This window comes from Lates calcarifer, linkage group LG5 (genome assembly GCF_001640805.2).
Source record: "Lates calcarifer isolate ASB-BC8 linkage group LG5, TLL_Latcal_v3, whole genome shotgun sequence".
NCBI classification, from domain to species: domain Eukaryota; kingdom Metazoa; phylum Chordata; class Actinopteri; family Centropomidae; genus Lates; species Lates calcarifer.
Window position 1 is genome coordinate 4,499,446 of NC_066837.1, and position 6,337 is coordinate 4,505,782.

The following is a 6,337-nucleotide window of genomic DNA, read 5'->3' on the forward strand; positions in this document are numbered from 1 at the left end:
TCAAAATATCAAACTGTTCATTTAGATTATTTTGTCAACTGCTGAATTATCATTTATTCACTTTGAGGAAATATCCCTTTTTAAATGAAAACTGTCTGTAGCCTTCCAGCGGTGCATAATAATTTAAAACAATGATTTCTGCTGCTGTGTCAATTGTGTGCTTATTCACAAATAAGGCATCCAATCAAAGCTGAGGATTCCCCATGGCCACAGTGTAATGTGTTTTTAACTGCTACTTATGTGCTGTGAAACACTATAAGCTGTCAGTATGCCTCAACAAGAATACAAGATAATCTTGTTTATTGCTCTGGCTACATTAAAAATATCTTCATTCTAGCAGATAGACACTGCAATCAGAAACTGAGCAGCCAGACGTCTTTGGCAGAAGTGTTGTAGCTAACTGGGTGGGTGGGGTCTGTTTGATTTATCATCTCTGCAACTAGCCAGAACTGTTCTGTTGGGTCAGGAACGTAACCCAACCCTGTCAGATTGTTCCCATGTTGCAGGTGTGGTTCTGGCCCAATCTCACTGGACTGTTTTTATTTCCCCAAAAATTTATTTTTAACCTTTATTTAACCAGGACAGTCAATTAAGAACAAATTATTTATAATGATAGTCTGGCAAGAAGCAAAACTGCTTTTGTTGGGGAATTAGGGAAAAATAGACAAAGAAAATAGACAAAAGGATAGCAGCTGGCAGAGGCCAATGGAAGAAAATCAAACCAAAGCTAGAAGGACACTCATCAAAAAGTAACATTATAGCCAAAAACAATGAAAGACCTGCAAGAGAGAAGTCAGAAGTCATTTGTCTGAGAGATAGATCCCTGTTTTTCTTTAAATGTCTTTGATAGAATCTTTGATGGATGGGACAGAAATGAAATTGTCCACTTTAAGATTTTCTTTTTGACTTATTTGAAACTCTGTGCATTTAATGACAGCAGTCAAGTGAAGCAAGGAGGAACCAAGGGAGATTTTAGCTTAGTGAAAGGATGGGGCAAGAAAACCCATTTATTCTGGATTTAAGGGCTCTGAGAGTTAGAGGTTTATGATAAAAAACCCTTTTTGTTGTATTCATTTTCTGTGCTCCCGCAGCTTTTTCACCAGAGCAGAAAGACATTAGATGAACAAGACATCAGTTTAATATTGTTTGAGCTGAGATTCTGAATCGATTCACAGATTTGTCTATGTCGTAAAAAGTGATGAAACAAAAAAGCACAAACTTGCACTGGAGTTTTTTTGTAGTTCATCTTTAGTGAAGTTGAGTATTTGGATCCATTTTTGATTTAATAACTTAATAATAAGCTTTCAAGATGAAAGTCAAGTACCTTATTAATACTGGCACCATCATCCAGACACAAGAGCGCCAAACAAAACCAGCTGACTTACAGAAATGAAAACTCTCATCCCAGAGCACACACACCAAGTTTTTCAGCCAGTGATGTATAAGTGTACTCTTACACACTTTAATCTGCTGTATTTGTTCAGTCAGACTGTGACTTTTATTAAAACCAATTAGATGAACTGCCAGTTATGTTTCACATTGTACTAAGAACAGAGTGTGTGGTTGGCACACAGTTCATTCGAATAATGGCCTTAAACTAGTCCTAGTTTTCTACTTGAATTAAGAATTGGTTCTCAAAGATTCCCACTCCTAACTGCCGTGCAAATCATCCAGACAAGTGCTGCACCTTCTTTATTTTTGTCCTGTCAGCTGCTGAACTTGTCAGTGTCATTTCTAGGTCTGTTAGTCTATTAATTAGTCAAAGAGTCAAAAGTTTAGAAGTGCAGTTTGACCCAGAGATTTCTGGATGAACTCTGTGCAGTCTGGAAAACTTCAAAAGGATCAGAAGTGCTCTTGAGCAAATCTTGAACTTGATTTTGGATTTTAGATCTCAGTTTAAAGCCTGGGAGTTCTCAAAAACAGCACCGTAAGACTCAAAAGAAACACTCTGGGTAAATAAAGGCCCCAAAAAAGACTTATTCTCATGTTTTTCAAGTAAAGAAAGCCATTTCTATCTATTTTAGTGTCGCCATCATTCTGCGTTGGGCTTCCCTCCATTTTCTTGTGATAATTACTGGGCTCAGAATGAAGCAGTGTGCCAGTCTAACCAACGCTTTGCAGCCTCGTGTTCAGAACGGATGGGAATCTTCCTCAATTTGTCCCTGCTTTGTCTTTAATTACAGGAACATGCAAGCGCAAAGACACGAGGGTCTTTAATTACATGGAGTGGAAATAGTCACTGTGTGTTCTTCTGAATAGATTATTTGAAACAAAGGTGTCAGGATGCCCAGTGAAAATACAGTTCTCTTACTTTCTCATTTTGGTATCTGAACTCTGTCATTTGGGCTTCAGGCGTGTATAAATGTTTAAGTTGCTGACAGAGACACCAGTTTAACTTGTCAACACAGTTTAGAGAAGTGTCCATCTTCTAGCTTATGTACAGTGACCATGTTCTTATTAAGATGTCCTCGAGTGCTCAGCCGACAAGCTTTTAAAATGTCATCATTCTTCATTCCTCTGCTTCTTGGATTTACCTATATATTTATATTTTATAGAAAAAAGTGTCTCACCGCACTACTGTGCTGCCTCCTTAAGTTTGAAAAGGTTGTGTTGTTGTTTTGAATTTGAGTTATTTTTCTGAGTTGAATTTTGTGTCGTTTTGAATAAACACAGCATCCCCTCAGCGTGGGAATCATGCTACATGTACAGAGTAGTGTGGCCTTCAACAACCTTGCAACCCTCAAAATGACCTTTCACCTGTGTCCTGAATAGTCATACATCATATTATAGTTACTGGGGAAAAACAAAGCTCACCAGCACACATAAAGTCACTTACAGGAGCACCAGAGATTTCAGTTTTATCATTAATGGTACATGAACTTTAAAACAATATTTTCACTTAAACACACACATCATGTGAAATTCACACACACAGTAGAGAACTTTCATGCTGTATCAACAAAGCTGACGTGATACAAGATTTCGCAGCTGCCGAGAAGTATTAATTGCAAAAGCAATAAAGTAGCTTTATTCGGGACCAATAATAAATTACCCAAGGATAATGACTGAAGTTTTATTTTAACTTATCTTTAAACAATCTGTGTGTGTGTGTGTGTGTAAATCATTGATTCACTAGGATCTATTTTAAGTTTTTCTTTCAGCTTATCTAAAGCTACATCATTGAAGTCTTGAAATCGTCTGTCAGATTTTGATTAAGTGAATAATCCATTTAGGGGAATAATATTGTTTTTATTGATTTTGAACCAACATCAGATGTTTCTGTTTTAAATAACAGTGCCTTGTAACTGAGATCATCAGTATCACTAAGAAGTCATGATCTGCAGTAATACTGCTTTTTCATTTGGAGTGCCTTATTTGGCTTCAGAAACAGATGCCTTCATAAAAGCATCGTCCTTCTTTTTGAGCTGTTAAAAGTGAGATTTTGAAAGCTCAAAACTTTGTTGACTTACCAGAATTAGTTTCAGAAGTATTCTTCACCAAGTTTTAGCCAACTCGATACACTTTAATGTTCCCCATACGTTCCTATCTTAAACTGTGAGTACAGAGGAACTTTCCCTGTCAGCAGATGAATGTGAGAACAGCTTTCTCCTGTCAAACTCTGCAGACACATTAGTCTGCAAAGTGGAGGTCAAACATTCAAGTGACAATAAGTAAAACTCATTTTTGAGTGCAAGGAAGTCTGAAAACTGTCAAATCTCAGTCCACTTAAGACATATTTGTAGAAGCCAAGAGGGGCAGATAGGGACTGTCTTTTATTTTTGGTGCTAATAAAGCAAAATATATTTTCCCTGTATTTCAGACAATAACTGGTATGTACTGTCACTCCATGAAAATTACCATCTCTGTTGGTCTAACAGTTTCATTTCACAGCTGGCATGACTTAAATGAAAGTCAGATCTTGCTTGTTAATCATCTGAGTAGCATATATCAGGGTGCTTTATATCTGCATTACAGACATGGAGTGAAAGCATGTTTGTCTATTTCCTGGGGCCCTTCTGTCTTCACTGTTTTCCACTGACAGAAAATACAGTGATACAGTGATTTCAGTTTCACTGTCTTATAGATTAAAAAGAGTCTATTGTAAGAACATGTACTTTAACTCATATTTCAGTATACATTTTTATACTTCTTAAAAAACTTTAATGACTTACCTACCTCCTACTACACTACAGACAAACAATGTCGAACTGGTCCAAGGCATAATGACTGAGCCTGCATCCTTCTCTGACTTCCATTACCAAAATGTTTAGACTGTGGTGTGACTACCAATCCACTATGGCCTCTTTAGTAACTATGGCACAAGAAATACAAACACTCCAAGCACTTGTGGTTTCATTGTTTACCGTTCAGTGTGTGCTTGACTGTGTAGGGGTATATGTGTGTGTTTCATCCTTAAGACCACTCTAAATGTCAGTGGCATAAATGGAGGGTGTGAGTGTTTCAAGCTTGCGGGCTTCCCACTGTAGACTTGATCAAAGTGTGAGAGTGTGTGTGTGTCTATAGAAGCAGTATGAGTTGAGGTTAAGAGGGTCCTGCTCTCTCTCTCCTCTCCTGTCAGTTTTACAGCAGACGTCTGCCTTCATCTCAGCTCTGCGGTGCGCTTGGCGCAGCTTATGTTTGGGGGGGAATGTACACAGATGTTGACACCATGGTGTAAACACAACTGGGCCGGGGGTCCAGAGGGGATCATGTCAGGGAGGTGAGATGTGCAAGATTGCAGCCGCTCCAGTTCAAACTGACTGAACACAGACTCTATCTTCCACAGAGACACCCTTCTTTACATTTACACATATTCACACCTGGGAGCTACTGTACTACTGTATACCAGTGAGCTGCTGCACTGAACCAGTTGAAGGTTAAGTATCTTGCACATAGGCAACATTATAATAGAAGGTAGAGTCAGTCTTACGTGCAGGGAATAATGTGTTAACACTGACATATTATCACTTATAAAGTTGATTTGGTGAACGTATTAGCTAAGGAAACTTGTCTATTTACATATCTAACAGACATGGAGCAAGAATAGCATTCATTTGGAGATGCATTTCTGGCTGTGTCAATATTTTATGCCTTTGTCTCTTTCTGTCTCCATTTGTCTCTCTTCTAAATCTGATGCATTATTTTTTTATAATGCAGGTTTGTGTCATGGTGCTTTGCAGAGATCCAGTTACAGCAGATTACAGAGGGAGAGCAACACTTCTTTCTCTTTTACTCCTTATTCTTTCACTCTTTCCTCTGTGTGGCTACTTTACTGTTGTGGAAAGTGAAAGCACTAAAAACCCAAACAGTAATGAGTGTGGTACTGGTGATGTGGAAACCGGCCGTCACTGTGCCTCTTATCCTTTTCAAAAATGGATAAAATAAGCTACAGTGCACCTACAGTGCTACAAGTAGCATTTAAAAAAAAAAAGATTCATTATGTTGATATTATGATGATACTATTATGATTACCACATCATTGATGTGACCATGATGGAGACAAGCAGTAGCTTTTATCTAATCCTAAGTGTTTCGACGAATTTAAACCATGTTTTTTCATAAAACATTTGCTTTCTGTCATAAAGACACATTTTACTTTTTCCTCTTCTTCCTTGATTTATGTCACAAAATCTATCTCTTAAGAGGACAAAGATTTTGGAAGAGTTTTCTTCCTTTTTGCGTCTCACCCATCCCAACTACCAGTACAAGAAATGAAAATGCTCTGAAAGGGGGAAATTCCCATTAATTACAACCTTGATTTTACTCTCTCTCTGCGATCATCCCTATCAGTAACAATAACATTTTAATCTCCAAATTACAAATTAAACAAACCCCTACATTAGCCAGGATTTGGATGAGGAGTCAAATGATAAAATTAAGTTACCGACTGAATTTCCTTGGAGATGAGGTGGAAATGGGCTAAAGTTTAGTTCTGTCAGTAGTCAGAATGACTTAAAACAACCTTTACAGCTGTATTGATCTCATTCATGCTTGTTAGCATCCACCTGTCACTATTTTTTAACTAGATAGCAAGCTAGTTGTGTAGGATGAAGATTGGTTGACTGTTTCTCCAGCCTGTGGAAACTGGTGTGGGTAGTGATTCAGAGGTCGGGGTCCAGGCTACTTTTGAATTATTTTGGTCAGCTGCTGTAGTGTTTCGTTTGGGTGAAAACCTGCCAGCTCTCAGGCCTCAGCATCATATATTTGAGAACCACTTGTGTAAAATATTTTTGTCTCTCTCTGGTTCGCCCCTGGACGCCCACGGTCTGTGCTCTCTCTCCCCAGGCTTTGGTCAGTCCTGTTGGGCTGTGAGGTTCCAGACGTGCAGCCGGTCTTG